This window comes from Trachymyrmex septentrionalis, unplaced genomic scaffold (assembly GCF_001594115.1).
Source record: "Trachymyrmex septentrionalis isolate Tsep2-gDNA-1 unplaced genomic scaffold, Tsep1.0 scaffold32, whole genome shotgun sequence".
NCBI classification, from domain to species: domain Eukaryota; kingdom Metazoa; phylum Arthropoda; class Insecta; order Hymenoptera; family Formicidae; genus Trachymyrmex; species Trachymyrmex septentrionalis.
Genome location: NW_017305485.1, coordinates 1,732,957 through 1,750,957, shown reverse-complemented (window position 1 = coordinate 1,750,957; position 18,001 = coordinate 1,732,957). Strand labels below are relative to the sequence as shown.

General features: G+C 31.3%; 1 protein-coding gene across 1 annotated transcript in view; it reads left to right on the top strand.

Moving 5' to 3' along the window:
* The first annotated feature begins 9,279 nt into the window (after nt 1–9,279).
* LOC108750074 overlaps nt 9,280–18,001 on the top strand; it is a 26,185-nt gene continuing 17,463 nt past the window's right edge. Inside the window, exon 1 of the mRNA XM_018489299.1 lies at nt 9,280–9,516. The gene's annotated coding sequence lies outside the window, so the exon portion shown is untranslated. The remainder of the gene's footprint in view (nt 9,517–18,001) is intronic.

Genomic DNA, 18,001 nt, shown 5'->3' with positions numbered 1-18,001 from the left:
TCCACTTTGGCGAGTCCGATACGATGACTCAAATTTCCAGCGAAAAATGCATGAGACGTTCTATTTTCTAATCATGCGCTCGAAAGATAAAGAATTCCTAATGATTTATCTGTCACACGCGACGAAATCGTCGGGTATGCGATATCAGATCTAGATGGTTACCGCGGATGAGCTTTGCGACGCGGTCGACGCGTAGGAATACCATCGAACACGCCGGGCGCCGCGCATAATGGCGGGCAGACCGATCGCGCGCCATCGATTTTCTGACGAACGCGACATGCCGGCTGTATATACGAGAAAGCCACCCGGCAGTGGCCGGCTCGCCGACAAAATGATGAACAATTAAATTTTTCTCGTTATCTGAATTATAGGATTGAATTAATTATTAACGATAAAGGACGAAGCAGTAATTCTGTGCTAGATTTTATGAAATGTGTTTTGTGTGACATGAACTTAAATTTTTTTTTTTTTTAACTTATTGTTATTAATGTAAGGAAAATGCAAAAAATTGATATTATTGATCTGACTTATTGTACGTGGGTGCGATTTGGAAAATTTTAAGTCAGTGACGCACGATGTATTTTTTCTGCTGAATTGTTTTAGTAAATTACTAAAATTGCACTTCATACAGAACAAAGAATTTCCAATAATTTACTAAAATGCAAGCAATCCGGTAGGAAAATTTGCATTATGTGCCGTAGACTTTATTGTCGACTACGAAGTTTATAAATTTCTATGGTATCGACTGTGAGGCTTGTAAATTTCTACAGTATCTGTACAGTGCTATCAACAATTTCTGGTTGCCCGCGTGACAGTGTTACCAACTGTACGATATAAATATGATAATTTCAATCTTTATACGATATACGATTTAAAGAGTGGAATTATACGTAAAAATACGATAATTCCGCTTTACTTATTTCAAGAAAGTTGAATTCAAATTCAAATTTTTTACTCTTTACTGTAACGAGAACTACCAAAAACGCATGTGGCTATAGAACATAAGTGTGACCTCAGTCACTGACGAAATATTATTAAAGACCGTTAACCCTGGACAAATTTTCGGCAGTATAAAAAGGGCCCCGAGGTAATTGAAAAACGTTGACATTATCGACAATTGATATAAATTTGCTATTATTAACATAAATATTTGGTTCATGCATTATTAAATTTATGATTTTTTATTATATCAGTGTTCTATAAATAAATATACTTATAAAGCTATAATATCCTATATATTGCAGAAAAATTACAATTTTTTTTCTGCAGTTATCATCTCTGTTGATAATCAAACTTTGACGATAACACTGAAATCATAATTTTAAAGAAAAATCGAGTATTATTGAGTTCTAAATACGTGTATTAGACTAATAAATCATAAAACTAATATAATATTATCAGTTTTTAACTTTTAATCATTTCAATATTCTTAAGGACGCAAACTTTCGTAAGGATATTGGTTTTAATAGTATCTCGTGCCTCAGTGCATACTCGCATCGAGACTCGCAATCGAAATCTGTTTGCCAAGTAATTAGACATGATTGGTTGAATCCATGGGTAAGAACCAATCATGTTCATTTGCTTGGAAAGTTATACACATCGCCATTGGTGGAAGAGATAGCCTATACTCCTTTCTCGCTTGGAAAAATTTGATGAAATCCTTAGGGCGCTGTCTCATGTACACGGAACGAATCGGAACGACGGAACGGATTTCTTATTAGAAATGAGTTTACTAGTATTCCGTTCTGTAAGAAGTTTCTCTATTATATCGGAACCACCGGAATCATAGCCGGAATATATAGAGACAATACGGAATCAACGGAATGTCATGTCGATTGCAGGCTATGTCGATCGCCAGCTATTGTTAATGATTGAGAATTTGACAACTTCGAAGAAGAAAATTAATAATAATTTTTATTTTTCAATACGACATACTCTTGTTTTACATACACGTAATTCAACTAATGCCAGTTCTTCAAATAATTTCGATGTCATTCTGAAATAATTGAAGAACTTCTCACGATCAGTCGTTTGCATTCTAACGATTAAATTGCGCCTTGGAGACGCCTCATTCTTTGTGTAAACATTTACTGTATTTAGAATTTTCGTTTTCTTATATATTTCTCTTGGTGCGATAGAAGAATATATTATAAGCGAAGTAAAATTTTCGCACTTTCTTAAATACCGAAATAGCACGCCAATTTGGTACATTTCTTGCTTTTCGCAATAATTTTAACATTAGTAATAACACTAATTCTTCATCCATCATTGTAGATTTACAAAAAAAGTTTCTGAATATTCGTTTCAATTTTTAGATTCAACCAACTCAGCTGAACATGCCATTCCGTTCCGTAAAAATTTTCTCTACTCGTCCCATGTAGCCGGAACGCAATGGAATTTGGATAACAAAATATATCTCACTCTTATAATTTAGTATTTTTGAATATTCAAAGTAATGTTATAGGTAAAATAATTGTACAAATTATGCATATTACTGCTACTCGCATTAAAATTACGAAATATCGATTAAATCAAGCAACGAATCATCAAGTGACGAAATTGAGGCAGTTCAGACACGTAACACTAGAGAGTATAATGGTCTGAGACCTAATGGCCTTTGCAATCTTTCCATTCACAGCCGTTCAAGTGTTTCTTTTATGATTAAAATCTACAGCATGTATCCTCTTCCACAACTTTCACGATCTTCCTAATTATCCAAATCATGTGTATAAATAAATGTACTAATAAATAATAAAATTATTTATTACGTTGTCAGTTACCTTGATCTTATTCCTGTCTCTTGAAACGCCCCGGGAAAAAATGTTTTACATATAATTATATATAATTACGTATATTTATATATAATTTTTTAAATGTATATATCATTTTATATGCTAGGCTTATGATGTGTTCCAAAATTTACTGCCAGTGCTGAAAATGTACAGTACACGTAACGTTAACTGTAGATTTTCAGTGCTGGTAGTGAATTTTGAAACACAGCCATAGTTGAAGAGCGGATTTTACAATTTTACAGAACTGTCCGGTTCGTCTGTATTTTTCCTGGAGTACTGCAGATAATAATTAATGTTAAGGTGATCCCACATTTACCTCAAATTTTAATAAAAATACACTATATCAATGTGTTTTTGCGTTAAAAATAAAGATTTAACAAGAAAAAAATGTCATGCTGCTTCGCGAACCGAAATATGTCATTAAAGTTGACGACTATTTAGATTAGGAAATCTGTCACAGCAGTGATTCATTGCTTTTAAAACACAAATTCACTGCTTTAAAAATAATATAAGAAAATAATTTATATTTTTAAAACAGATTTATTTTAAAGTAGAGAAGTTTATAAGTTATTTAAAATTAATATCTTTTTAATTTGTTTATATGGATTAAAGTTTAAAGTATTTCTTTAAAATAGATACTATAACTATAAATGCGACTTTGTCGTTGTCCAAATTTCTATAAATTTTGAAAAAAGTTATAAATGTTTTATAATGTATTATTGAATTTGTAAATTAAAAAAAATTAATAATATTACGTATCCAGTAAACGAGAATGGATTAAAATGCATTAAAATTTTTTTAATGCGTATTTTATATCCATGAAAATAGATTGAATGGATTGAAATGGATTGGATCGAGCTGACACTAGTTCAATATTCGAAAAAAAAAAAAAACATTTATATTTAAGGATTACAAATTTTATTCCTAAGACATTTATAATAATTACACCTGCAATTATATTATTTCAAATTGGTATTAAAAAAATGTACCTTAGTGGGATTCCCAGCGAACCTGGGACCTCTGGATTATGAATCTTCTATGTTAGCTACACCCCGCTACACCACTTCTTCAATTGGTAAATTGTGTTATTCATTCTCTTCAATTACAACTAACTAAACTAATAAAAAAATTATATAGATATAATAAAAATATCATTATTTAACAAATAATAAAGTATAAACAATTTACATTACTATGAGATAACACTGGGTAAGTGTCGGATAATTTAATCTCGCTTGGCCGATGTTGCGCGCCGTGATTAGCCTAATATTCGGGCTGTGTTCGACTTGATTTGTGAGTATTCACATCGATCATTCATTTTACTTCTAATCAAAAAGAAACAAAAGAACATAGCCCATTTATTTTTACGTTACAACTTTTTTGAACTCAATTAGATTAAAACAAAAAATTTTGTACTTATAATTTTGAATAATTTAAGTAGCATGTATGGTCCATTTTTTAAATAAAAACTTTTTTTATTCAATTAGATTAAAAAATTGCATTTCATTTATTATTGCATTTCAGAACATTTAATTGAACAGTATTCATGTTGCACAGAAATTGCTGATATTATTTTTTAATTTAACTGAATTAAAAAAAACTATTTTCTATTCACAATTCTGAATTGATTAGTATTTACGATGTGCACAGAAAATGCTAACATTATTTTTAGATTGAAAGGCATAGAGATATGCTCTATGCAATTTCTGTAAATGAATAAAATTCAGGATTGGAAAGGCATGGACATTTGCTTTATGCAATTCTTATACATGAATAAAAATGCATTCAGGATTTATTTTAACATTCATGAATCCGTATTTGTGAAAATCTGAATCCATTTTAATCCATTTCAATCCATTATTGTTTGCTGGGGAGGCATTCTAAATAACATAAGTTTTAGTAAATTGTAGTAATAGTATATATATATACCCCTTCCATTAATCCAGAATAATATAAATGTTAAAATGCAACAGTTTACGAGATATTTAATTGTTTACGATTTTTCATGCGTGTTATATACTTCCTTGATAAACTCGAGTAGTACGAATAGTCCAGTAGAAGTAGAATTTTAGTTAGAATTTTTTCGGAAAAAAATTGTAAACCAATATTTCTCTTCACGAAAATCTTCGAAAGATCATCAGAAAAGAAATGCGTATGTTTAAAACTCGAAACTTGTAAAGAAAATATGCGAAAAAAATCGAATAGTTGCAAAGAGCACGTTTTTCGCTTATAAAACGACAAAAACTATTCTTATCTCCCCTGGTAGTCAGTAAAGAGTCAAAAAAGGCTGAAGTGAAAATAGGCTACGCATGCGCATTGAGTAAAATCTAGTAAACTCACTTTACGTGCCTTTTACGATTACTTACTGACTGTCAAGGGAGAGGAGAGTTTTCGTCCATTTTTACAAATGTTTTAAAGCAATCTTATCATTTCATTTCTAAATTCTCTTTATTTGCAAATTGCATACAAGAAAAATTAACGTGTCACTTATGGCACTTTTTTCGCTTATGACGTCACGATTCAGTACCCAGCAAACGAGAATGGATTAAAATAGATTGAAATTTTTTTTCTGTCTGAATGCGTATTTTAAATAGCAAATACTTTTTTTTGGATTTAATTGTGAATTTAATTGGATTCAATTAGATTCAATTGGATGCAATTGAATTGAAAAACTACATTTTCTATTCAAAATTTTGAATTGAATAGTATTCACAATGCACAGAAAAAGCTAATATTATTTTTAGATTGAAAGGCATAGAGATATGCTCCATGCAATTTCTATAAATTAATAAAAATGCATTCAAGATTGAAAAGCATTTATTTTAACATTCGTGAATCAATATATCTGAAAATCTGAACCCATTTCAATTTATTTCAATCCATTCTCGTTTGCTGGGTATGGCTAAAATGAGTACTCAGGTGCCTTAAAATGTTTAATTAATTTTGAAAAAAATATTTACGTACCTATTTACGTACAAGATTTATGATTACTTAAACTGAAAAGAAATTTTTTTTGCAGCTTAAGATATCAATTAAGATTACAATTGCACTAATCTCTTTCATGCAATTCTTCGCGCAGCATCTTTGCGTGCTGCTGCCCTGTCCCGTCAGATGATTGGCAGCAAAAGTTTTTTTTTTCAAGTTCAAAATATAAATTACTAGAAAAAAATTTTTAGTCGTAATCATCTCTGTCAATCGACTCAATTTTTTTTACATGTTTATATGAGTGGCAGGAGTATACCGTTCTACAAGTAAGGTGGCAGGAGATCATTTTTCTTTATTTTGTAATGTCCATAATTAGTACAAAAGTTTCAACTTTAAGCATCTATAACATTCACATTATTTTCTTTTATATAATTAAGACGCTACTGTCAAGCGTTATTCCATTCGTGCACCGGCAGGAAATCATTTTATGAATATGCAGCACAAATATAGTAGAAAAAAAAGTGAATCAACTTTAATCAGATTTGACAGAAAAAAGTGATGCTAGCTCCCGGACTATAAACTCCTTGACGTCTAAATAAATATCGTAAAAATGATGTGAATTTTTATTTCTTATCATTCACACAATGTCACAAACTGCGTCATCAAAAATACATCATTATTTTCATGTTATTAACAGAATAAATGTATGATTATTAATTGATCACTGATAATGTTACGTCGATAATTGACCATTTATTTGACATTAGTCATTAAGTATGATATTATAAAGTCATAAATATATAACGTCATTAATTGATCAAAAAGATGACGTTATTATTATATAATACCTTAAATAGATTACATGACATCAATAACTTAAAATGACTAACTATCAAAATAACGACAGCTTGCTACCTGGAAAATGTAAAAGAGTTTCATTGTCTTAATTTTTATCTGCTAGAAGTTTTATAGCTTCATTTATGTTTCTGTCACTTTCCCCTTACATTCGACTCCAATTTTTATTTTGTCAGGGATACGATAAGTGTGACTTAAAAGCTGACGCCACCCCGTCATCGCGAAGAGATCTTGAAGAAATATAAGGATGTGTAGTCGCTTGAGCGTTAATCCATAGAACACGCGATTGAAGTGATTCTTAGGGAATTATTATTGACTGTTGAATACTTGCGTAGTCACTACACCGCTTTATAATCCCAGCTGTGTAAGTAGTTTTGGTGTCACGAGGCACGGCCTTTCGAATTACTCGACAGCGAGATAACAGTCATTCCCTCAGACAACCATGTAGAAATCCTCGTGATAAATCGAAAGGCGGCGACTGCCGAATGCGTAAAATTTATATCAGAGAGGTCTGTTTATAATTATACTTTCTATATATTCCCCTCAAGTGTCCAACAATATATAAAGAGATTCATAAAATGGATTACAGGTATACATAAAAAGTCAAAAATTTTTAATTAATACAAGCTATCAACATATAAGATGTGTACCATGTAAGAGTTAATGAGTATGTGCTCATGTGTATGTAAGCACAGTATGTCTTACAGAAACGTAAAGTGTCGAGACTTCGTGTCTGCGTTAAGGGGATTCTAAAGCCGTCTGTATTACCAACTAAGGGCCAGTTGTTCTATCTTTTGGTAAATTTTACTTGTTGGGTAAGTAGCAAGATTACCCAATCACATGCGTAGATTACCAGATTTATCTCAGGTATATTTTATCAAGGTAAAATTGATCAAAAGATGGAACAATCGGCCTTAAATCATGTAAAAATTTTTGTATAGCAAATATTTTTTTTCTCTTTCACAGATTCGGAAATTCTTTTCCAGATTAAAGTATATGCATTAATACGTGTTTGTGAGGTAAAGTTTATGCCGAGAAAGACCAACAATTTTGAAATTGATATATTTTTTAGTGTAAGTTGGCGTCTCAAGCTGTCAATTCGTGACAATATTTGCTTGTTACGAAAGTTTTGCAACTTGTAGGTACTTACGAAATAGTAATCTATAAACAGTAGTTTTCACGAACAAATAACGTCGAGTTCTTAAAATTAGTTCTTATATCCGTTTCCACCAATGTAGATTAACTTTAATGTCAATTTACTCTTCGTCTTTTTCTAATTCTAAAGATTAGAAAAAGATAAAGAGTAAATTGAACCGAGATTAAAGTTAATTTATATTAGTGGAAAAAGGGATTAAATATATATATAGACACTTTATCGCGACGAATTTGTTATATGAAAATTGACACGACCGCGTGTATCATACAAGTAGATTGCGTGAGATATTGGTGTGATAGTATATACTATAAAAACATGTCGGTGGGCTGGAAAAACAGTGACTTCCGATGACTTCGTCAGAGTTCGGGCTTCGCTTTAGAATCCCCTTAATATAGTGAGATATAAGAGTTATAATAAGAAAAGTTAAAAATTTATAAAATACATGGCGATAGAATTAAGGGAGTAGTCATAGAATTTGTCCCTATAGAGCTGTTAAGGAGAGAGGGGAGAGGGGAAGAGGAATGGAGAGAGGGGAGAGGGGAAGGGGAAAGGAGAGAGAGAGAGAGAGGGAGGAGGAATCAGAATTCCTTCAGGATGTTCTTAGAAAGTCTTTCATTCAATTAAGTTGCGCTGGGAAACTCGTTCTTTCCCAACTGTCCGGAATGTAAACCCGCTGCGCTTCTCTACGCTTCATGTCTAGTTTCCTTCAACTTTCGGGTCTCAATTTCAGATGATTGCATAACAGATACTCGGTCAAATTTTGCTGGATGTCCAAACGTCACGTGGTGTCTAGATTTCAAAATATCGTCACATTGTATATAGACAAAAGCTGAAGGAAACCTATTCTAATAGACAAGACTACTGATTTTGTTCAAACGTATATCATGCTAATTCATTTAGCACATTTTTTAACGACAATTACTAACGGGAGGGAAGTTAAAGATATATTATTCTTATAATAATAATAATAATAAGCGGTGCTTCCCTTCACCCCAAAGAAGCAATTTCACTGGGCCTTTCGGGCTGGGTTTGATGAAAAAATGGTATAATACTATTACGGCGATCTGTAGCTGTGAATTGAAAAACCATCAGGGGAGCAGATTGAAGAAGAAGAAGGTCAATTACTGTCTAATAAATATTTAGCCGATTGCCAACAACGACGGTATCAATAAAACGTACTGTAATTGCATAACTGACATTTACAACGCGAACCAGAGCGATCGTCATTCAATATTTTTCTTTCTTAGCTACGGGATTGCGCTCTCGAGGATCGTATCGCCGGGACGAAGAAGAGAAGTTTTCGAAACGACGACAAATATCAGTTGGTCGGTCTCGACTTGGAGCGGAGGCATGACGAAGGGAACGATAATACCATCGCCTTACGAATCGGTGTGTACGAGTCTAACCGTGCACGTCGACGACAGGGCACGCACAGGTGGGGCTATATATCCCACCTGCGGAGGACTCAACGTCTGATGAGGATGATGTCTCGTTCTGGTGGGAGAAATTTAGGTTACTCGTACCACTAGGGAATGTGGGCCGACTATATACCGGCTCATCGCGAAACCGTCAGTCATTCCTTCCTCGTATTTGCAATTCGTCGGCCAGCATCACTGCCAGGGATTCTTTCTCTTGTCGTTGTCGTCGTCATCGTCGTTTGGCACTCGAGGGCTCTTCTCGCACCTCGTCCCTAGGTAAGTCCTGAGCCAGGAAGAGGCAACAAAGCAGGAAGAGGAAGACTGTCAGCTTTGAAATCTCATCGTATCTTCGAGGACCGCTGCTTCTTCAGTAAGTACGACATTTATTTATTCAAGGACTATACGAGTTCACATTTCGACTTCAGCATACTAACTTCAGCAAAGAAACGATTGGATATTCTTCGTCTGTTAAAAATAAAGAATTTTTATTTGAGAATTTCAATGCGAGAATGAAATTGAAGTTTATAATTTATAAAGTACACGAAAAAATAGTTTTGCTGAAGTATCAAAAATTTAGATACTTCAGCAAAACTAAGATGATTACAAATATGAATATAATAAATTTGTTGGACTATCAAAATAATTATATGTAGAACGCTGAAACGTTGACGACAATATTGTAAAAAGTTTTAACATTCTAACAACCAGTTTGAATGTCCTACATAATTATTCTAATGGTTTAATAAAATTATTTTTAGATTTATATCTAACTATATTTTTAGATACTTCAGTAAAATCATTCTTTAATTCCATTTACTTCTCTTATGTTTTTAACGTTTTATTTGTAACCAAAAGAAATTTTTGCATTGAATTTTTATATAATCTTTCTGTGTAAAATTTTAAAAATTTTCTATAAATATTCATAAATTAATGGTCAACATTATATGTATCCCAATCTTTAAATTGATGGAAATGTAAGACGTAAAGTGCATCTTTCTGTGCGACATCGAGCATTGAACTCTCCACTATTATACCGGTTTTAAGCCCTGATTTTATCAATGCGCGCGTGTACAAATCGTGGAATTAAAACCTGTGAATTACAATCTGTGATACATCAGAGATGGGAAAATCTAAGTCTTTGATTTAAATTAACAGTGTTAACTCGCCGAAGATATGATATAATCATTAACGTGAGCTCGGGAAATTCCTGTCTTTGTTAGAACATTCTCCGTTTTGGACGCGAGAATATGTCGAGAGAAAAATAGATGTTACGCCAGCAATTTACAAGCTTTTGTTACTTAATGCGATTGAAAGTTACTTTAACTCTAACGTATGTTATTCAATTCATAATTTATAGAGACAATATTAGGTGTTTTATTCTAATTTTAAAAGTATTTTGAAAGGAATTAAAATCGATTTAATTCTTAGTTTCTTTGCACTATAAGAAAATTAAACGCATAATTATCTAATTATATATAATTCTAAGCGCATTTAATGCAGACTTCTTGATATTAGTCTTAATAACAAATTTTCTAAAGAACTGCATGTCAATGTTCTCGTCAAATTTCAAGCAATATATGTGCAATTTTTTAATATTCAATATTACTTATATGTTTAAGTTTTAAACATGAAAGATTCGAAAAGTGCAGTGCTATATTCTCAAGATCGAAAGTTACATACTATTTCTTATTAATTTTTAGATAGTGAAAACATCTTTGATGTGTCATATAATTACATTAATAATGGCTAGAAAGGTGAACACAATATTATTACTTTTATACCAACATATGATGAAGTTAATGTAGAAAGTGCGTAATTAGAACGATATTTCTATAAAGAATGTGAATTAAACAAGTTTGTCATTAGTCAATTATTATTCAATATAATTAACGAAAATTTTCAAATGTAGTTTTAGGATGTAAATTATTTGGCGATATGTCTATTCTCTCTCTTTGCTTTGCACTTTCTTCTTAATTGCTCGCGACACTTTCTTAATTTCTCCATTTTACTACTGTTAATTTATAATTTAATATCCAAGTTAGAGACATAAACAAATAATAATTTGTTAAGATATAAGATAAATATATTCTCGCGTTATCCTACATCTCATACGACGTTGCACGATTTATCAGCGAGATAAATAAAGGGTCGCTCGTGAAAGTTTATAGGTGCAAAGTGCCGTATCCTGAGAGTTGTAGCTAACGGATCCGCTCGATTTTGCATCCGAGAACAATTTTCACGATGCTTACAATCTCGCAAAAAAACTTGTAACCTTACATATAAGATTCGATAAATTTGTTACACAATATAAATTATTTAATACAAAATTTTTTTTATGGCATTTGAAAATTTCTGACTTAAATTTTAAGAGTAAATCGTAATGACAGATCTTTGTCGATAAATTTTGTCACCTTTTTTATAAAAATATCTAGATACATTTTTACAAAAGTACGTTCGATTTATGGGTGGCAAACAATTCGCCAAATTTGTGGAAACTAGTTGATCGGAACAAGCAAAATTGGATCGAATATCGGCGCATTATTGAATCTTTTTCTTCATCATCACGATATGACCGCGTTTTGCAAGCATCTTCAAAACTGCTAGACAGCTCATCATGTTTATAGTTACGTGTCCCTATTTCGATTGCTTTCGTCCTGTTCCGCAAGTTTCCTCATAATCTTGAATGGTGAGAAGAACGAGAATCACTCGTGTAGAACGATGCTTATCAATCTTTTACAAGTGAAGACGGAATACTTTCAGATGTATTATAACAAGAATTAGGAGGCACTTAAATAAATATGGATAATATTAGTAATGCAGATTAATTTAAGATCAAACTTTATATTTAATAAAAATAATTTTAATAAAAAGAAATAATATTTAAGAAAATATTAAGAAGATTTTGCTAGTAAAATACGCTTCTACATTTATAATTCTATAATAAAAACAAAATCCTATATTTAAGAGATGAAAAATGAATGGAAAAGCCATTTTTAAAAGTGCCAAACAACCTATTTTAATTGTCAGTAAAATATTAATTATATCTTAGAGTTAATAAAATTTTTTTACATGTAATTAAATAACTACGAGAAATTATTTTCACCACGTATGAGTTTCCAATTAATTGATAATTAATTGATCTCGATCATTATTGATTTTTTTTTATGAATTAATAGCTATCGAGTAATTTAATTCCTTGAATGTTATTTTATTTGAAACACGTGAAACTGATGTTGGAATATTTACGTCTGTTGGAATATTTACGTTTCTCACATCAACTATGAAAAAAAGTACTTTACGTACATTACCTCTCACCGGGAGGATTTGAGGTTCATAAATGATTGTTTCGAAATATGTTTCATTTCGTACCGAGAAAGTTTCCTGACATTTTAACATTTCTTAACTGCGGTATGTTGAAGTAAAGTACGATTACATAAACGATCGCGCGGATATGCGTTCGTATTTTTTAAATATCTTTATATTAATATATTTTACACACATATTCCTGATACCAAACACATTATTTACGCGAAGTAAATTCTTTTTTGAGTACTCTCCTAATGATCCACATCACCTTTGAATTCTCCTTTCACTTATACGTGCTTCTCTGTGATTTTCTAAACGATAGAGAAGATTCTATTCATTTTTAACATGTTAATATATGCACTGAAAAAAAATTACTAAATACATATTTGTTTGAATAATACTAGTAAATATTTACTTACAGTAAATAAATATTTATTTAGAACTATTCAAACAAATATTTATTAAAATTGAATATTTTATCACTGTGTATGTTTTAATATGTTTTTGTATTCTGTCTATTGATAAGAGATATTTTTTTATCATCAAATTCTACAACCAATGGAAGTCGATCTTTTTCTCGCAAAATCGTCACGTTTCTTTGTGAGATAAACTTTACGCTTTTAAGATAACTGAGATAATTGCAACGATCTTGCACAAAGAGGGACGCGTGGAAAGCGTACATGATTGTACACTTCGTGCTATCATAGAATTTCGACATTTTATGTGGGTAACGAGTTAAGGTTGACACGTCAATGGAAGTTCATTGTGCGAAGCAAAACAGAAGGGAGGAAGGAGATTAATCTTGTTATTGTGAAGTCATTATCGTTATTGTCGTCGGTAGTTAACACGAGAATGAAATTATCGTCGAAGGCTCATAAACCTACGAAGACTTTCTTAAATAACGTATAACTTTCGATTTTTTGCCGAAACATTTTTTAACCGAGACACTCTTAAAAAATTGATAACGTTATTCAATTTGGTCTAAGTTTTTTAATTAATTTCGCATTGAATATTTGTACTGTTTGATATTTAAATAATAGAGAAAGATGATTAAATAAAGTATTGTGAAACCTGCTGAATTGTGCTGCCGGCTTTAAAATAATTTAAAAGCACAAGTGTAGATTATCAAAGTATATGAGAGTGTAAATATAGAAAGTCAAGAGTTTTGATACCAATGCGCATAGCGTTCCACATATGGCACATGCTAAAAAACGGTACTCTGTTTTTTACAACTGTACCATACTTGCATATATATATTGAATATATATATATTTATATAAAATTGTTTGATACGTAAAAGGACGAATTTGCTAAAATATTTAGAAATTAGTTAAATATAGATTTGAAATTTTATTGAATCATCAAAATAATAATGTAAGACCAAAATAAAATAATTATATATACGACTCTCAAACTAGTTACTACTATGTCAATGTTTTTGCTGCATTGCTCACCGTGCTTGAAATTTTTACATAATTATTTTAATAGCTTAACAAAATTATTTTTAAATCTGTATGTATTTACAGTCAAATTTTTAAATATGTTGGCAGAATCGTTTTTTCCATGCACGAAAGTAAAATACAGTACATTATGAGGCTAACGGTAATAGTTCAATAAGAGTAAAAAATAAGTAAAATAAAGAACTGTGTCGAATACAGATACGAGCGTGATTTTAATGGAAGTAATTTTGCGTGACATCTGTCATTATGAAGAAGCGAAGCTCACTCAACTGAGACGCGTAATTAAAGGCCGAAACTTGAGATTGCTATCTCCGCTTTTTAGATCCTCGATATGAGTCACGAGCGTATTTCTTATTTGAGTATCGAATGAGTTCTCTTTCTCTCAGCGATGAAAATTATTAGCAAAAGGGGAACAAAATCGCGATTATCCCATCAAATACTCATTGGACGAATCTCGTCGGTCGATACTCGACACAAGAGAATAATCAACACGATGATCATTTATTGTAAAAGAAATTTTTTTATTTTAGACAAAAAACTATTTTTTAGATTTATTAATTTTTTTAAAACTCAATTTTGCTCTTTATTTTAATAATATTACGGAAAATTCTTTATTAATTAGGATTCCAATGTTTAATGTACTAATAAACGAATTTTAACAGAAACTACCGACAAATTTAGTTTTATGTAAGAACAATATGTTGGTTCAAACAGAACAATAATCGCAATAATATTAAAATAACGTCAAAATGACACATGATTAATTGAAAAGTAACTTTTAATAATCAAATTTGCAACTATTTTTAACGCAAATTTGATGTTACGATGAACTTGTGTTTTATGTGGAAGTTATCTCAGGTATATTGCGCAAGAAAATTTCAGAAATTAATCCATAGACTTCTAAGTTATTAAACTTAGAAATATTTAGGAATAAACAATATGATAAGAATTTGGAGAAGATGACAATAAATCTGATTAAATAAGAGAATTCCTGTAATATATTTGGTCAAAGTAAATCTTAGTGTTTAAATATTTCTGTGTGAATTTATATATATCTGATTCTCATGATTGCAATTCAACAAAAGGACTTCTACGAGTAGTTTGCAGAATCACATTATGAATCAATTTGTATACATATAAATTCATAGAAAAATATTTAAGCACTGAGATTCGCTTTGGCCAAGTATAAGATTTTACTTATTTAATTAGATTTAGGAACAAGTCACCGTAATTATTGACTTGACCTGGCGTTCAAAGCCCTGCAACTCTTTCCTATTGCGGACTTGATTCGCGCCCGTCTCGTTTTTTGCGGTCGGATTCCCCAGAATCCAGACGCGGCCCGCAGTATGCGGGATACGTCGACGGACACGACGGCGTTTGCCGTTAACAAAAGTCCACCTCGGACAAACTGTATAAGACTTCTGGAAGAGAGTCCGGCTGGGACGTAAAGCCGGCCAGCTAACGGTCACGACGGCGGCGATGTGGTCCGCGCGCACACACGCTCGTGTACGCTCGTTTACGTACACTCTCGCACCTCCGTGATGTCGTTATCCTACAGTATACCTACAGTTCTCATTCTCATACTCATTCTCATTCTCGTTTCTGTTCGCGTGAATGGCGACGGCGGCGAATACCGGGAAAGCTTGACGCCAGGTCAGACAGGTGCACGGTCGACAGTTTTGAGTTGTCTGCGATTACTCGCCCAAGTAGAAGAGATTGTTGTACCTGAGACTGCACGATGGACATCTCGACAAATTAGCACACGGGTTCCTTGAATTGAAATGGAAATTCGACAATTCTGATATTCGTAGTCGGGTCTTATATTTAAAACTGTGTCTTAAGTACAATTAATCTTAAAATTTAAGCTGATTACAGACCCATACTAGTATTAATATTATTTCAGTCTTAAAATAAAAATCAACTATAAGTCCATCGTTGAAAAAAAGTAATAATAATCAAGTCTAGATAATAATTATTAAAATTTAAATGAAATAATTTCAATCAAATGTTTAGTTAATAGAATTAAAATTTGCTAAACGCTAATTTTACTTTTTCAAATATTATTGCTTTTCTAATGTTTACCAAACAGTTGGTTGAAACTGTAGTATTAATACTATTATTATTGTTAGTAATATTTACTTACAATATATATTGCAGCAATACGTTAAACAAAATTTAGTTAGTCTATATTTTTAGACCCTTTTTTCAGTGACATTTTCAGTGATTTTTTATTGTTTCCCAAGTGTAATGCTTCGCCGAAAAATAAAAACCGAGAATTAGTTTTTATTTTTACTACATTTCATATGCAGATGTCTATTGCATGTTTAAAATGTTCGTATAAAAGAGAAGAAGACTAACAAACGGATTTTTCTGCAAATATTTTTTTACACTTTCTACACATTTTCTTTATTATTAACAATTCAAACGTTTCTTACTATTGATTCACATTCTATTTCTATTTATTTTAATATTTATATTCTTATGAGACTCAATATTCAATATATCTTCCTTGATTTGTAAGAAAAAAGTGGGAAATTTTTGTCTTTTGCAATTATATTTTGTAAGCGAAAGATTTTATGTCATATCATAAATATTGTATGCTGTTTAGGACACAAACGTTTCTCCATAACTGAACGATCATTATGATTACTTTAACGACTGTCGCACAAGTAGTATATATCGGACGAATTGTTACGTCGCAGCTTGTTACAACATAACTAGTAAATACGAAACAAATTGCTGTAGTACTGCGTACGCTTGAATTATAGGTACGGTCCGTTAAGATATCGATTTCTTTGCGAAAGTGGCAAGGTAAATGGCTAGAGAACATCTGCTTTCAACCGCAAATGTATTAATCTTCGTCATTTGGAGGTACAATGTGATATACCTTCATAGATCACCACAAACCGCAAGTGTTAACACATCGAATACACATTGTCTTCTTGACGATTACCTAAAAAAATAAAGAAAAGAAAACAGTGTGCTAACAGTACATCTCTATTGAATCTTTCCTTGTCATACGAAGCTCTTTGCTGTAAATTAGCTATAAACAATTATCATATGGTAAAAAAATGTAATAAAGTAAAAGTGATGTTGTAAAATAAAACGAGTTTCCAGATAAATGTACAATTTATTTATAACAAAATTAAATTAAATTAAATTAAATTTATCTTTGGAGAGAAATTCACGATTTTTTAAATTAAGTCTTCTAAATCAATCAAGATAAAAGATAAAAAGTAATTGATGAAATTAATAATCAATTTATAAAAAGTGGAATTATCAGTTATATAAGTTATCCAGAAAGAAGAAATATAAAATCTAATGCTATCACTGTTCCATTATGCGTAATAATAGATTTATGATTATATATAAACCATGTCAGTCGATGTTACTTGTGGTTATACCACGAGACATATAGCCTTAATCAGTACATTCCCGACGTCGTGAATTAGTCTTCGTAATGCAAGTGTAAAACGTTTAATGTTTATGTACACACGCAAGATGTTATGATACCTGAGGGCTATATAATTAACATTCATGCAAAGAGCAGTTAGTATTTATAACAGATAAGAACAGATAATTCAAAACTTTTAATTAAATTTGTGCATACAAGCAAGTGCATATAAACTGCGGAATGTATTTAAATCGAAGAAGAGATCGAAAGTTTTTACCTATAAATTCCTTAAGTAATTTAAGACCGATATTTCAGCTAAATTCTTATATGCACTTTTTATGTAAAAATGTTAAAAAGATAATATCAATATTAAATTAAATGTCCCAGCGATTCAGAAATAGAAAAATTACAAAAAAGACGATGAATAATTAATAATATTAGGTGGTCCGGAAAGTCCGTGCGGATTTTTTCATTGATTTTTCAAAAGTTTTTTTATTTGTTGCGAAATTTTCGTTACGATTATATCATTCGCTAGAGCAAAGTTTTAGCTTTAAGAATCTGTTTTTTAAATTGCGATATGATGATTTTTATCGGAGTTATGAGCAATCGAAATCAGAATGCTTCTTTACTTAACTCGCGAATAACTCGGAAACAAAAAATTATAGGAACATTTTTAAAAAATGATTTTGTAGGGA